The sequence below is a fragment of the Lepisosteus oculatus genome, chromosome 6, assembly GCF_040954835.1.
Source record: "Lepisosteus oculatus isolate fLepOcu1 chromosome 6, fLepOcu1.hap2, whole genome shotgun sequence".
In the NCBI taxonomy this organism is placed as follows: domain Eukaryota; kingdom Metazoa; phylum Chordata; class Actinopteri; order Semionotiformes; family Lepisosteidae; genus Lepisosteus; species Lepisosteus oculatus.
In genome coordinates, this window is record NC_090701.1 from 8698776 (window position 1) to 8716446 (window position 17671).

Below are 17671 nucleotides of genomic sequence, written 5' to 3' on the forward strand. Positions count from 1 at the left end.
GTCCACTCAAGTATTAGCGCACACTGTATCGTAGCTAAATACGTAGGCTGCGTATTGACACATAAACTATTTTTAAAAAAATAGAAAATATGAAAACCCATCCCAATTTTTCAGTGCATACAACAAATTTCCAGGGTCATCTGGTGTACCATCTGTGTAACACAGATTGAGAACCACGGTTCTAGATCATCCATCAGACTGGAGCTGTGAAGCAGGTTAAGAGAGCTTGCTATTCTGTGTTTTAAGGGAACTCTGATTTCTTGTATTAATAATCCCTTGGTTAAAAATGGCCTCTCCTGGTTTGTGAGTGCATTTTTAGAATTGTGAGATTCAAAAATTGATGGCATCTGGATTTAAAGAGAAAGAGATTTAATTTCAGGTTGTATTCTATGTAGTTCAGAAAGCAGTTTATCTCTTATTTTGGACTTTGTAGGCATTATATTGTATAAAAGTTTGAATACTTGGTAGCAGTCTGGTGTTTTTCTGGGTGGCTAGACGTTAGGCCTCTGGTAAATAAGCCTCTGGCTTTTTTGTAAATTTGTACATAGAGTAACTTGTGTGTTTGTATGTTTATGTTGTGTGTAGTTTAATGTGTGTATTGTCACTGTTAGTAGATATTTGTTTAACACAGCGTGTCTCTATACCACCACTCTGGTATATTCTTGGCAGAAATTGTTTACAATTGGGGGTGATCATTTATTTTACTTATTGCTTTCTTATTTTCAGATTTTCTCCATTTCCATAACCCCCATTTGTAATAGTATTTTGTAAAATGAACAAATACACTTATTTCTGCAAGGTCCCTCAGTCAAGTAGTGAATTTTAAGCAAGAAATCAACCATGAAAGCTAGGCATCTTTCAAAATAGCTCTGGGATAAAGGGATAAAGTTGTATAATGGCACAGATGAGGAGAGGGGAATTAAAAACATTTAAAGATTCTTAATATCTCTTTGGAGCATGTTGAAGTTGATAATATATCTGTTATTAAAGAATTGCCAGTCTAGACAAATATAGCAATAGTACCACAACCTTGTGTTCATTATATCATTGTCAATACTACAGTAACTTCACTCAGTGATTTGAAAACAGATATGCTTTAAAGAAGGAATATGGCTTATTTACATTTCTTAAATACTCTACAGATTAAGTTAGATATGCTGAAATAGCTCAAATGTATTATTTCAAACTAATTGTTAAAATATGTAATTTTTGTTTACAGTATAATAACTTTTAATATTTTAAAATTTAATCTAAGGGGTGTTTTTCCTTCTGTTTCTCCTGCTGAGGCTGCACACATCCCCTGGGTCCACTCTTCTCAAGTGTAAAAAGCTTATTTCTCTTTTTTGTTTCTATCCAATTCTCAGTGGAACTGAGGGCAAGCATGCCAATTTAATCCTTACAAGGGTGTCAATCTATCCTGTTGTTAGATTGCATATAAGTTACATTGTAACACTTACAAGCTTAACTCTGGCTTTTACTGTAGTCAGCAGCAAAAGTTTTACTTCTTGCTATTCTACATCATCATCTTGCCCCCTGACATTCTGAAAAATATATTAAAAATCCTACACTCTAACTTTCTAGACTGCTGTGTATGGAGTATAGCTCATTACTGTCAATCCCAAACAATATTCTGTTTCATTCAATGATAACTGACATTTTTCAACTGCATCCACCACTCTCTTACAGATTATGACCTTAATACTCAGTCTCCTTCTCATTAAATAAATACAAATCATGCAAGTCACTGTTGCCGAACTTCCTTTACTAAGCACCATCTACCAACCAAGCAAGATCCAATTATAATGATATTAGTGGGTTGCTAAGATACAGTGAATAAGAATGTAGAAGATCTGATTGATTTTGACAGCCAAGATGCATTGTTCTGATTAGGGAGTTGAGAGAGCAAGTCTCTACACCATGCTGCATCACGATTCTGATTTAACAATAACATCTATGCATTGTTAAAATTAAGACAGCAAAATGCAATAAAACCTTTCTTCTTTCTTTTAGCTATTAGGCCTCTGTAGTCCTTTATTAATGACGGAGCTTTGTTGTTGGGAGTCATTAAATTAATGTTTTGCAATTTGCACAACTGTCTTCATTTCACATGCATTTTAGAATATATTACATATTTCATTCTAAGAAACGAAGGGAGATAAAGAGAGCAAGAGTCTGTGAAAATTGCAGTTTAAAGTCAAGGTATGACTGAGTGTGTATAAACGTCCAGAGCAGAACCTCTAAAGTGGTTGACTGCTGTAGCTAGTGGCTAGGGTAGATACAGTTTGGTGATCCTTAACTACTGTAAACGCATAAGTAAATTTAGTGACCTGACAAATTGCTTTGGCTGTCTTAATGCGAGCTGTGGTCTTCCTCTTTCATTGCTTTTCTGTTTCTGGTGTAAACTTCGGAAATTAACTTGATAATATACATCTCACCATGTGTGAAGCATGTAATGGGCGTGTGTTGCCCATTATTTTTTGGAGTAATAGTGGCAAGTCTGCTTGGTCCATGCAATCCTGAATTATAAAGAGAATAAATATGTAAAGGAACATGTTATTATCAAAGTTACAGAACATTTAATGTGTCATTATTTTAATCAGTATTTTGTCTCTAACTTTGTAGAACATTAAGCATCTCTCTTTTCAATTTAAAACATCTTGTTTTTTTCAGTGGTTGCTGAAACAGGCAACATAAACCTTTGTTCAAAGACAAAGTAAACATGATTTCAAAAGACAGGATAAGAATAGGATATACTATTTCATAAGAGGAGACTCTGCAAAATATATACTGTATTAAGAATGATATAACATGTATCAGACTTCCAGATAGCCTACGATTGCAGATTGCATCTAAGCAATATTTGATTGTTTCCTTAAAATAATAATACATTAAAGTTTTGCTAAAGGAAGGAGGCCCCACTGCTTGCTAGGCATTAATTAAATTTTATACTACAGTATAAAAAAGGATTCAGTACAAACTAGAAAGGATACTTTACCCCTTTCTTTAGGGGACATACTTATTTAATAAAAAAACTTAATATACTGAAGATTAAGTATAAAGAGATCCAAAGCCCTTCTTCAGGGCTGAGTGGTTCAATATGCCTGTATGTAGTGTGATAGGATTCAGTTGTAAATAGGCAAATCATAAAATCAGTACATTTCCACTGTACTTTGGGTACTGGATATTATTAAGACTAGTAGTTCAGGTGGGTAGCTGCGTCAGCATGCGTAGGCTGCAAAGGAACAAGTAATAGGTTTATTCCATGCTGAAAAAAAGAAGAAAGAGAACACAACGTTTCGGCCGTGGAGCCTTCTTCAGGTGTGAGAGAGACAGGGCAGTAGGCAAAGGTAAAGTAGCTGGAGAACAAAGGTTGGGAGGGAGGAGGAGTGAGAGGCGGGAGCAGGGGACAGAAAGAGAGGCCAATCAAGAGGTGTGAAGTCAGAATGGGTGCAGAGAGGTGTGAAATGAAACTTCCAATGAATGGAGAAAATTTAAAAGAACAGTAATCTGTCGTTAAGGGAAGGGAGAATGTGTGATCCTAACTGCAGAATAATTTTAGTTTCGGTGGTCTTTCTGATGTATGAGTTCGGAAAACCGTCTTTGAGAACACAGACGGAGAGATTAGTGTGGTCGTGGCCGTCAGAGGTGAAATGAGAAACAATGGGCTTGGAGAGATCTTTAATCTTCACAGCCCTGACGTGTTCTCTGAAGCGGTCTCCGAGTCTCCTTCCTGTTTCACCAATGTAGATGGCTGGGCATTTACTGCAAGAGATACAGTAAATAAGGTTGCTGGAGGTACAAGATGCTGTCTGGGTGATCCGGAATTGTCCTGAGGGGCCTTGAATGAGTGTGGTGGTGGCTGTGTACTTGCAGGTGATACAGCGAGCTCTGTTGCAAGGGAAAGTGCCTGGTGTGGATGGTTGTTGAGGGCGGTCAAGGGAGCTGTGAACAAGGAGGTTACGCAGATTAGGTGGTCGGCGATATGAGATGATAGGGCGATCAGAAAAGAGGGCCCCAATGGAGGGATCATCCTGTAGGATGGAAAAATTCTGGTTAATGTCCTGGGGATAGGAAGTGTGTTAGGGTGGTAAGGAAGCACCAAGGGAATGCGGTTGTTACGGCGGGAGTTCCTGATCGGGTTGATGGTCCGGGGGGTGTTTTTGGCTCGGGCAAGGGCCCTGTCAATCACACTGCTGGGATATCCTCTGTTGATAAAAAATGAGTACATTTCGAGGGCTTGGTTCTCGAAGTCGATGTCGTCGCTGCATAGTCTTCGTGACCTAAGGAACTGTGAAAAAGGAAGAGAGTTTTTAGTGTGGTTGGGGTGAAATGAGCTGTACAAGAGGTAGCTGTGTGAATCCGTGGGTTTGTAATAAACTGAAGTGGAAAGTCGGGGGTAGTTGATAGACAAGTGGATGTCTAGAAACGGAAGAGTGGTGGAAGATATGTGAACTGTATATTTGAGGGACGGGTGGAAGTTGGTGAAATGGTGCAGGAAGAACTCGAGCTGATCGTTGGAGCATGTGGCGGCACCGACGCAATCATCAATATATCGTTTGTAGAGGTCAGGGACATAGCCAGTGTAGGAGGCGAAGAAGCGTTCTTCTACCCAGCCGACAAAAATGTTGGCATAGCTGGGTCCCATTCTGGTGCCCATGGCAACTCCACTGACCTGTTGGTAAAAAAGATTATTGAAAGAGAATGCGTTCAGTGTGAGGACCAATTCTGCAAGGCGTACCAGGGTGTGGGTGGGTGGATCAAGCACTGTGCGTTTGTCCAGCGTGTGCTTGAGTGCTGTAAGGCCGTCATTATGGGGAATGACGGTGTACAGAGATGTGATGTCCATGGTAAAAATGTGGCATTCGGTACCCTGAAATTGGAAATCATTGAAAAATTTCCAATTTCCAATTTCAGGGTACCGAATGCCACATTTTTACCATGGACATCACATCTCTGTACACCGTCATTCCCCATAATGACGGCCTTACAGCACTCAAGCACACGCTGGACAAACGCACAGTGCTTGATCCACCCACCCACACCCTGGTACGCCTTGCAGAATTGGTCCTCACACTGAACGCATTCTCTTTCAATAATCTTTTTTACCAACAGGTCAGTGGAGTTGCCATGGGCACCAGAATGGGACCCAGCTATGCCAACATTTTTGTCGGCTGGGTAGAAGAACGCTTCTTCGCCTCCTACACTGGCTATGTCCCTGACCTCTACAAACGATATATTGATGATTGCGTCGGTGCCGCCACATGCTCCAACGATCAGCTCGAGTTCTTCCTGCACCATTTCACCAACTTCCACCCGTCCCTCAAATATACAGTTCACATATCTTCCACCACTCTTCCGTTTCTAGACATCCACTTGTCTATCAACTACCCCCGACTTTCCACTTCAGTTTATTACAAACCCACGGATTCACACAGCTACCTCTTGTACAGCTCATTTCACCCCAACCACACTAAAAACTCTCTTCCTTTTTCACAGTTCCTTAGGTTACGAAGACTATGCAGCGACGACATCGACTTCGAGAACCAAGCCCTCGAAATGTACTCATTTTTTATCAACAGAGGATATCCCAGCAGTGTGATTGACAGGGCCCTTGCCCGAGCCAAAAACACCCCCCGGACCATCAACCCGATCAGGAACTCCCGCCGTAACAACCGCATTCCCTTGGTGCTTCCTTACCACCCTAACACACTTCCTATCCCCAGGACCATTAACCAGAATTTTTCCATCCTACAGGATGATCCCTCCATTGGGGCCCTCTTTTCTGATCGCCCTATCATCTCATATCGCCGACCACCTAATCTGCGTAACCTCCTTGTTCACAGCTCCCTTGACCGCCCTCAACAACCATCCACACCAGGCACTTTCCCTTGCAACAGAGCTCGCTGTATCACCTGCAAGTACACAGCCACCACCACACTCATTCAAGGCCCCTCAGGACAATTCCGGATCACCCAGACAGCATCTTGTACCTCCAGCAACCTTATTTACTGTATCTCTTGCAGTAAATGCCCAGCCATCTACATTGGTGAAACAGGAAGGAGACTCGGAGACCGCTTCAGAGAACACGTCAGGGCTGTGAAGATTAAAGATCTCTCCAAGCCCATTGTTTCTCATTTCACCTCTGACGGCCACGACCACACTAATCTCTCCGTCTGTGTTCTCAAAGACGGTTTTCCGAACTCATACATCAGAAAGACCACCGAAACTAAAATTATTCTGCAGTTAGGATCACACATTCTCCCTTCCCTTAACGACAGATTACTGTTCTTTTAAATTTTCTCCATTCATTGGAAGTTTCATTTCACACCTCTCTGCACCCATTCTGACTTCACACCTCTTGATTGGCCTCTCTTTCTGTCCCCTGCTCCCGCCTCTCACTCCTCCTCCCTCCCAACCTTTGTTCTCCAGCTACTTTACCTTTGCCTACTGCCCTGTCTCTCTCACACCTGAAGAAGGCTCCACGGCCGAAACGTTGTGTTCTCTTTCTTCTTTTTTTCAGCATGGAATAAACCTATTACTTGTTCCATTATTAAGACTAGCTCATATTTATGTGCTGTGTTATGCTTTAATTTTGCTTTCTACTACATTTTGTAAGAAACATCAAGAAAACGAACACCATGAACACCATTCAGGGGGGTGCTACACATTGGTAGTGGTGTAGGTGAGTCCCCATTACTTGTAAAGTTTAGAGTGGAGTGTCCAGAAAAACACCATATAAGTGTAAGGAATTATTTTTAGGAGAAAAATCATGTACATATGCAGATAAGATGTACTTACAGTAAAAGAACAAAGTGTCTTCATTTTTTAGATTAAAATTACATAAAGCTATTTGTGTTATGTCAGCAAAGTTGAGAACCATCCATTGATGCATTTTCAAAACCTCTTTGTCTAGCACAGAGTCACAGTATCTGATTTCATGGGCAATTCTCATCCAGCCTGCCACGTTCCCTGCTTATCCGGGCAGGGCAGCCCTCGTCCAGCTCTCTCGCTGCCTGATCTCCAGGTAGACCCCATCCAGTGTCACCGCTCGCTGATTACCTGGGCAGCCCTTGCCCTGCTACAATGTTGTCTGATTATCCCGTCGGCCTTAGGAGTGCTAGCCCACAGTCCTTCTCATCCATCTGCTCTCTGCACGACAACCTTCCTGGCCTACAGCATGTCTACACAGTCCCGCTGCTACCTCAGCTCCCGGAGAGTCCCGAAGTCTTGTACTTGGGTTGCAAACTGTCAGCTCACCATGGCACTGCTCTGCAGTGCAGGAATTGTCAAATAACTTCTTCATGGGATATTCTGGGACAAGGTAGGATTTTATAAATATAATCAAAATTTAACAAAAACTGCACAACTTTAGCATAATGTGTAACTCAGATAAATACTGGTGCTTAATAACCTTGTGCAAAACACTCAAAATTCTGATCAATGGTTCACTTTTCCTGATGTGAATCTAACCAGGTGGACAGCTGACAAAAGTTATTAGTTTATAGGAAGTATCATTACAAATTAAGTATTGTATAAGTTGTTAATTAATGCTAAATACACCCTTCATAATACTGAAAATAAAGTAGTAGCAAAAAATAAAATAATCATTAGTATTTACATTGTGATATAATTCATGAACATATTTTTATTAGAAATATGTAGAGGTTGGAAGAAGGAAAAAAAACATTTATTGTGTAAACTAAAGCTTTTTTCTCTTTAACATCTCTCTCATACAAATAAAAGAAAACACACAAACTTCCACAACATGACAATTTTCTCTTTTTTTGCGAACTAAAAAGTTCTATACACATGTACTGTAAAACTGATGTGGCTCTGTTACTGATTTTTTTATTATTATTTTCATTTTTTTAAGTAAATTTTTTTTTTATTTTCCGATGCCTTTTTCAGGTTTGTCTAATGTTTTTTTCAGTATTATTATTTCTCTATATGGGATTTCGGTGGCAGCGCCCAAATTATGAAAGACACAATAATGAATCCAAAACTGAATGTAATTTAGTTTAAGAGCCATTTTAAAATTCCAACCTGTCTCAAAGTGTCTCTGTGAACATGAAGTCATGAAGTGACTAATATCTCCCATCCCTTTCAATGCATTGGCCTTTTGCTGACCTTGTCAATAGCACTCTATGAACAAATGTTTTTTTACCCTTCTTGTATCATTTTTTTTCAGATTCAAGCTAACCTTTCCATCTGTAAACTTATGATTTTTTACTTCTACCCAAATTCTTCGTGATAATTTAGAACTAGACTGTGTTATTCCATTAAGAAAATAAATATCAATTCCTATTTAGAGGTGAACTGACAATTATGTGGCAAATCTATGAGACATTATTACTATTATGAAAGGCCTTTATAAAAAATACTTTATTATTGTTTTAACACATGAATTGCCAGAGTGTGAGCTTTCCAAGTTTTATTTAAAAGGAAATACACCAAATGAGTAATAGAAACAGTAAAATATTATCTTTGTTTAGCTAAAGAAAAATTGTAAATACAGTTCATTTAAATTCTAAAACTGTAGTACATAAATACTGACATACAAGGTAACACTTGCAATCACTAAATCATTAAAATTAAATTGAATGCATGCAGTTTTTAATTTAATGTGATTTGACTGGTAGAACATTTGTCACCAAATATTGGAATTTAAAGAATCTATTTGATTCTAGGAATCACCCAAATTAAATCACTCTGTGATGCCATGTACAAATCTATATTATATATATTGGGTGGGGGGGGTATGTAATTGCTTAGTTTTTAAAGTTTTAAAATTGTTTTTTAAATTGCCATGTTTATTAGAAAATGAATCAGTACCAACAAACAATACTGTAAAATGAGAATCAACTTTACCAGTATAAAATTAACAAGGATTCAACAATATGCACGTGATAGAAATATTTTGGTTTCATCCTTTTTAATTATTTATATTTGGTTGATAATTGTTAGTGTTATGCTTAACAGGTTGTTTATTTACTGATCCTTTAACAGTTCAACAGATGAATAAACAGAAGCACAAAGATTATTACATATTTGTTTTAAATTATGCCATGTATAAAAAAATGCTTTCCTAATGCTCATAATAATATGATACGAAGAATTTTCTCTTAATAAACATTTCAATTTTAATTAGAAGGTGCAAGTCCTCTTTTAATATAAGCATATTTTTATCCATTTTAGGGCTTGTCAAGTTTAAATGCCACTAATGTCATTTGTTTTTTTTATTTTCACATGGATTAAGTTTATAAAACATAAGTCAACCCAGAATGACTTCTCACCACCCAGAATAGCATTGCATATGTTGGAGCCTTCATTACGTAATTAATATACACAATGTCCCTTCAATATAGTTCTGCAGTGATCCACAAACATTTTGATTTCTTTTCTGAAGATCCCATATAGCATTATGATTGCAATCTTTATTTGTTTGATTTAGACATATTATATGTGAAATCAAACTGATTTTAGCATGAACATCTCATATTTGCCTGAAATGTACAATATTAATTTGTTCTACAGAGGAAGAATTTAAAGTGAAATTCTATATTAATATAAAATATGGTAATTTAAGGAATTTGTACATACAAAATTTACAATTTACAAATAAAATTATTCCTTATTTACAATATCACTTCTCATCTACACATCTACATGCACAACCCTGGTGTCATATTGAAGCTCTTTGCATAGACTAGAAAATTAAAAGTGTTTGTTGACGCATGTTAGGATTAATATTAATATTTCATATTAATTAAAACTAATACGAATATTTCAAGAAGATTTATTTTAAGTTTTATGCCCAATGTTCTACAGACCATGTACTCTGTATAGTAAATTACAGAGTGTGGCCTGTTATAACTGTAAAAACTATTACAGCAATACATTTTTTTCATTTATCATCAGAAAACGTGTGGGCATAACATAGAGATTATCCAGTTAAAAAACAAGTTAACGTAATAAGAAGCTCTCACTTGCATCTTCAATCAGAATCATACAAACTCTGGGTCTAGACCCTAAATGATGTACTGTAGAATCTCAACACTGAGGATGTGGACATAATGGTTTGCACACTGCAGGGCATGTAGTTTCCAAAATGTGGAGTCACTTTTCATCATGATCTGCATCTTGGGACTTAAACCTAATATCCTGTTTGTCTCTGCAATCAATTTGTTGAAATCCTGTTCTCTGTGTTAGATGCACATCCATAGGCCCTTCTCACAGTCTTCGATGCTGAAGGCTAAAATAATTAATTTCCTTCACTGTAGACATTCCATTAAGACCCCTAATATATCCAGTTGTTCTTTTCCTGACTGATTCCAGAACATGATAATTGTATCTATAACATTGTCATCAAAAGTGTACACAGTATTCTTAATGAGGTTTTTACAGTTGTAAAAACATTCCATTGTTTAAACTTTAAAGTTTTGAGTGCATATCCTAACATTTTGTCTATCTTTAATTATTTCCCCATATTGTCCAGAAGATGTAAATAACGTATTAACATAAAAACCAAAGTCTTCTTCATAAATAGCTTCTTCTAGTGCATCAATTTCCATTTGGTACTTATAGTATTGTTACAAATGGGGGTATTATTCGAGGTGTAGGAATTCTTTATTCTCTGGCACAGCTTTGGTGAAAAGAGTAATAATCCAGGCACAACAAATATTTATTAGTTATGACAATACTAACACTACACACAATGAAATTACAAAACACAAGTGACTATATTTACAGAATGTACAAACAAGGCGTATCAGAGGCTTAACATCCTAATCACCCAGAAAAGTATTAAAATCTTAATGCCTGCAGAGGCCAAATAAGAATAAGCGGTCTTTCTAAATAAATGCAATACAATCTGCAGTTGAATCTCTCTCTGCACCCCGGATGCCACAAAATAAATGGGAGACTATCTCCTTATTCTAAAAATGCACCCTAAGCAGGAAAGACGTTTCTAACTGAGGTATCTTTTACCCAGGAAAACCAAGCTCCCTAAAAACATAGAATAGCAAACTCTCTCTTTGTCTGAGAAATAGGGTCTCACCTGGCACAAGCTTCAAGTTCTTTTTCTTCCCTTTCTTCTTCTTGTTTTTCTCTATGTGCTCTTAATAATATCTTATATAATGTGTTTCTGTACTGTTCATTGACAGTAATTAACCCACAACTTACCTACAGTAGGTAAACTTTACAATTGTTTTTGCTCAAGGGACCCCCACATGTCAGCATGTGCTTCTGTGCTTTGAAACTAGAAGTGCAAGATTATCTAAACTCTGAAAGATACTTTTTAGTCACCTAAAGCTGTAACAGTATGCCTTTTCTACCTTTACATATTACTCTGCACTTATCTACATCAGATATCATCTGACATGTGATTGCCCAGTCTTGAATTTTATTACAATCTTTTAAAAGTTCATTTTCCGTTTCTACTTTTATTGCGAATCATACAAATTTGCTGTATTTTGCAAACTAGCTTATTAACTATAACAGAAGCTAGATAATTATCCTCAATGTTTGTCCAAGATTTGTGCTCCTAATGTGACATTAGGAGATATGAACTGTGTTTACATTTGCACATAAATCAGATATCTGATTTAGCACCTGAAAAATTAGGTCCATGAATTGTATTTCAGTTTGTCTTTGGAAATAAGAAAAACGTGATTAAACCTGCTAAATAAACTAGCTAGAAAAAAAAACACTTTTAAAATTTAGTTAATGTAATTCAAGCACAGTTCTGTATTTCACAAAAAAATCAACCAGCAAGCCTAAATAGATTACTTCTTTACTGACAACAGACCTCAGGGTGTTATAGAACAACTTTTTCTTTCACTTCCTTTCTTCTTTCTTCTCCTTCTTATTTTTTCTCTTTGTTTTAAGAACAATTAACTGCTTAAACAGTAGTGTCTGTATACATTTTCAAATAGATATCCTAATTTCCTCTCAACCACCATTTGATGAGAAGAGAAATCCATAACAACAATGGAAAAAAAACTGAAAAAAAGTCGATTGCTCCTTTTGCACAATGCAAAGGCTTAATTAACCAGGGTTGTCTGTGGCAGGAATCAAAGGAAAGCAGGAATAAAAGGAACAGACTTAATAGGATCTAAAAAAAACAAATAACCTTCAGGATAGTAAATTTGTTATAAAAAGACATTACACTATATACACTGGATATATTATGCATTATTTATTTTATTATCTTACAAGCTAATAATAACAAACACTGTAGATCAGTAGTATAATATAGAATTTTAATTTCATAAATTATTTGTAAAGTGATTGGGCTTGTGGTCAGAAAGTTACCTGCAGTGTTCTTCAGAATTTGTTCAGAAGTACAAAGATGACCCAGGAGAACTTTGAAACAGACAGATGATGCCAAGATCAACTTTTACCACAGTGATAAAAGCATAATGTGCAGAGAAATAAAGAAAATGCAGATTGTCCAAATAACATCACTTGAGGAAAGATGACCTGAACTGGTTTTGAATATCCACTTCTAGAACTCTATCATTGGTTAAAATATGTTTAAAATGTTTCCTCAGAGCCTTTTAACTTTTCATCATTATCCGGTATACTGTATTTCAGTTAGACAATAATGTTTCCATTTGTACATCTCTGTACATTCTTAAGCATGTCTGAAGAATGTAATGCCCTGTCATGCATGGTCATCTTTGGAATGCCCCCAGGAGTGTATCAGGAGAAAAAGAGAAAATCATACACTGATTAAGGTAATCTCAGATTCTAAATCCAATTAAGATTGAATTTTACATGCTGAAGAAAATGTTCATGTTAAAAGACCCCAAGAATAGACTAGTGGTTGTAGCAAATGTTAAATAATCTCAAATGATTACATAAACAATCTGGTCATTTATTTAACTACGAAACTATGAAATTACGGCCTCAAATGGATATGCAACCAAATACTTAAGGTCACTTTAATTCACTTGTCTGAACACAAAATATTTTCAATTCTGCTATGATTATATTTATGTAAGGAACTACCTAAAAATTAAATGGATATTATACTAATCATTCACATTACTCACATTAACACAAATACCAATTGCTTTTTTGTAAGGTATAAATAATAGATTTAAGTTTTACTGTCAAAGTCTGGAGGGCATGTTCGTTAATATCCTTGGAGGACACTGGATTTTTCAGGCTTTTAATATACTTGAATTAACTGCAACTGTATTTATAATAATTATAGAAATTTAATTGTATGTTGAAATTGGGTTTCCTTGCTGAGCGTGACCTCTACATAGAAATGATTCTACTCAGATAACTGGGAATTGGATACAAGAGTAAAGAATTACAGAGTTTGACAAAAAAGCTGATAGAGAAGATTAAAACCAAATAAGTCTCTGTTAAAAATTGTCCAGGGAAGTAGATTTGGTTACTTTAATAATTTTTGTATCCAGCCATAGAATAAAATCTGAATTAATTCTCTAAGATATATGAAATTGCCAACTGGATATTGCCCTAAGATTAAAATGATCAGTTATTTGCTACAAACCATAGGATGTTATTCTACAGTTTCTTTTTTTCTATAGTATTTACTGTTATTTATAAGTATACAATTAGTTCTTTATGTACTCTTAACAATGGTAGCAAAATTATGGAAATGAGTCATGCTGAGTTGTAGAATGAAACTTCAAAGCTTTCAGAGCAGCAATAAAGGCAACTGATGACTAATTACCTTAATATTACACCAAGTCTTGAAACAGAGTGGAGGCAAAAGTGCATATACCCAGGAGGTATACATACCCAACTCCTTTATTTCATGATCTCTTGATAAAGCTAAATGTTCTGTTCTACCTACCAATTTAAAATTGAAATGAGAAAACCTCCTTATGTGCAGCAGTCAAAACTTCACCTTAAAAATGCAGATGTACGTTATCCTAATAAGTGTCAGTTGTGGTGTTATATGTGGTGAGAATAATTTGCCTAAGATCATATTTTTGTGTATTACTCTTTTACATTGGATTTTTTCTGGAAATATTCCTTTGCTTACCATAATGTGCATCTTGCAGGAGAAACCTTGTCTTTATAAAAACCAATAACACTATATTGTTATGTAACAGCTGACAGACAAATCCACTGTTTTCTGTGAACCAGAGAACATCTGTGGTGGCACCAGAACGAGTGATGGAATGTTTTTATTCACTGATGGAAAAAGCTTCACCACTGACAGAAGACAATATGTGTTTACATGTTGTGCTGAATGAAGTGTGATGATGTGGGGAGTGTTCTCCTTTACTGCAGATTGATGGTAACCTTACTGCTCAGCAATGTGTTGATGGAGTTCATTGGCCTAAGTTTCCATTTTTGCAACTCAATCATGCATTGCTAGGATTACAGTTGAACGATGTCAGGAGCAGTAACGTTTTGCAATTACCATTTTTTCTTTTAACTCAACAACCAACAGAATATATGTGGTCCAACTTACCAAAATCAAGGACTACAATTATGTATCCTTAGCTAGCTAGTTTATAGCTATAGATAATGGTGAAACATCTCTCAGTTGTCTATGTTGAAGATAATAAGTGAGTTAATGTTGCCGGGGTATCTTAAAACCCAAGGAGGTTATTGTGGTGTAAACACACACTACTTCACTAATTGCTTCAAGGCAAAACATTTGTCTTTTCTCTATATTTCCTCAGAGCAAGAAGTCAAAATATATAATAAAACCTGAGGTTGTGGGGTGCAGCCTACACCCAGTACCCTCCACTGTGAGGAGACAATGCAACCATCAAGGAACAAAACACTCCTGTGTTACAGCACTTTATCACAATATCTTTAGTAAAGCCAAATGATCATACAAATTATATCAACTGCTAAGAAGAAAAAGGGTAGCTATAGAAAATAAAACATTAGTGCTCACTGAATCTTTACAGGACTGGATAAAAGCCAGAACTTCAGAATGCTGGAACGCAAACAATAATTGAATAGACTTTAGCAATTTCTGGTCTATTTTTATACATTTCTGTACTACATTTCTGTATTGTATGTGACCGAAAAAGTAATTTAAATCAATGCTCAAAACTTAATTTAATCTGGTTTCTGTCTTGTTTTTAACATGTTTATTTGGTTTTAAATATGATATGTTTTTAAAGCCATTGTGTATTACAGTATATATTTTTATTATCAAAATATAATATATTTTTATGGTTTCTAATTACTATTTTTATGCATTTGCTAATAATGCTCTGTATTCTACATAATTTTAAAATGTTATTGTTGTGGTAACAACTCCTCTCTCAATAATGCAATCATTTTATTTAGTTAAATTGTCATTACTTCAGTACGCATACAGTGCAGGGAAGCACTAATGGGTTAATGAATAATTAATAATGCACTGATTTGTCTGACACTCATAATGAAAAATATGAAATTATGTTTTTACACCAAAAGATTGTTCTGAAAAAAAAACTGCTGTGTGTTTCAACAATTAAATACTAGAATATCATAAGAACTGCTTTTAACAAAAGAAGGCCACGTAACCCATTGTTAGCTGTAGATCATTTAGTAGTTTAGTAGATAACATGTAAAATTTTTTATTGTTTCTGAGAGCCCAGAATTCCTGAATTTCATCCTCAACAAAGACTCGTCCAGATAACAGCTCTTCCTAAGAACACTACAATTACTGCAATACCTCAACTGTTTCAGTGCTTCAGTGATTTTAATTTAAAGGCTAGTTTTATTTTCACTGACCAAAAAGAGCAAAATCCCACTGTAAGTCTTCAGTCTAGCTGTCATCAGCCCACACCTCCCACAGGAATGTTTAAAATTATGTTGAAAGTAGAAGCAAGCCAGAACCATTGCTCATTTAAATACAAATTGAGGAATGACAAAAAAAATCTTAGTAAATGTGTATAGAAATAATCTTTGGGTGAAGTGGGTGAAATGAAATAGTTTCAAAATTTTAATTTATTTTAGGTTTCAGTTACAGGTCCTTCATCCTTAAATGAAACGTTGTAAAAATTGAACAATAGAGAATTAAAAAATTACATAATTTTAAAGATTAGTACATGAACGTATGGTGCAAGATTTCAAGATAATAACAAAGAATAATATGCAATTTTAAACTGTAGTACTGAAAGTAGAACAGAAATTTAAATGAAAATATTCAGAATTACAAATTTGCAAAACAGTAACAATGATGAAAACCTACACAAACATTAAGAAAAAAAGCATATTATTTGAGAAGTGCACTCTGTGTTTCTCAGACTGTAACAGGACAACATATTGAGCTGTTAGTATGTCTCTTCCTCTCTCTTCCCAGTAGGATTGATAGCTGTTCTGATTCTTGCAGGTGTGGTAATTCTGGGATTTGATTTGTTATTCTGAGGATGAATGATTTTCTAATCTCCAAGTATTTTGCTGTGTAGCAGAAACTAAATTACTGTATCTGCTTCTGCTTGTGAGGGGTGGAAGCATACAGAGTTAGTCACTCAGAAAGTGGTGTTTCTTCCTAATACGGTAAAAGTTGTGCGATGCATTGTGGTATGTATTTTACTGGTCAAAGATTATCAATAGGTGGCACGTTTGGTGCATTTGATGTTAGTAAAATGATTCATTTAATCTCTCTCCTGTACGTGTTTAAATCCGCATAATATGGAATAACTAAAGTAAAATTTTGTTAGCTGAGCATAAAAATAACAGGAACATAATGTTTCTGAACATCATAAACAATATTAATTTAGAAATAAAATATATAATGCATACTGTATATTACTGGTAGTGATAGCTAAAATTAAAAAAGTACACAACAGCATTCCTCTTTCTTCATAAAAATTGTATGCATCAAAGTTTTTAACTTAAGTCCTTTACTGTGGTTATTTTGGAAAGGTTTTGAAGTGCTTGTTCTGACTGTATTCAGTTTATATACTTTATAAAAAGCTATAATACTTTTTATATTTTAGAACATTTTATTTTACTCCAAGTGGATGCTGCACATTGGTGGTGGTGAAGGGGAGTCCCCATTATCTGTAAAGCGCTTTGAGTGGAGTGTCCAGAAAAGCACTATATAAGTGTAAACAATTATATTAATTATTTTTATATTTATATAATATTTCAGAAAAAACGGTAATTTGTACAGTCTGCTCAATAGGAAATATTAATATGGAATCACATAACTAAAGAAATTAATAAAAATATTAATTTACAGATCTAACTATAATATATTTATATAGCTGGTAGTATTACCATATTGCACTTTCTCTGGTAATATCTGCATTGATTTCTTTGACTCATTCACTTGTGATTACTTGGGAAACATCTTGTTGCAGCTGTATGTTTCTGAGTGGCACTTTGGTACAGTGGATTTGGTGTGTGCTTTTCACTCCAAAAGGTCTATGTTTGATTCCCAGTCAGGGCACAAGTTTTACTTTTAACAAATAAAGACTCCTTTAAAAAATAAAATAGTAAATATTATGTACACTATAATGACAGTTTTATTATTTTTTATATCACAACGTGTTCAATGTTAAAATATATTAATAAATTAAAACCATGAATGAGCAAACATGAGTACTATCAACGGTGGGAGTAAAACACAGTTCAGATAGTTTAATTAAATTCAGTTCAAAATGCTTTATTCATCCCATTTGAGACAATTTAAGACAAGCCTTTACAACTAGACTTAAAATGAAATTGTATA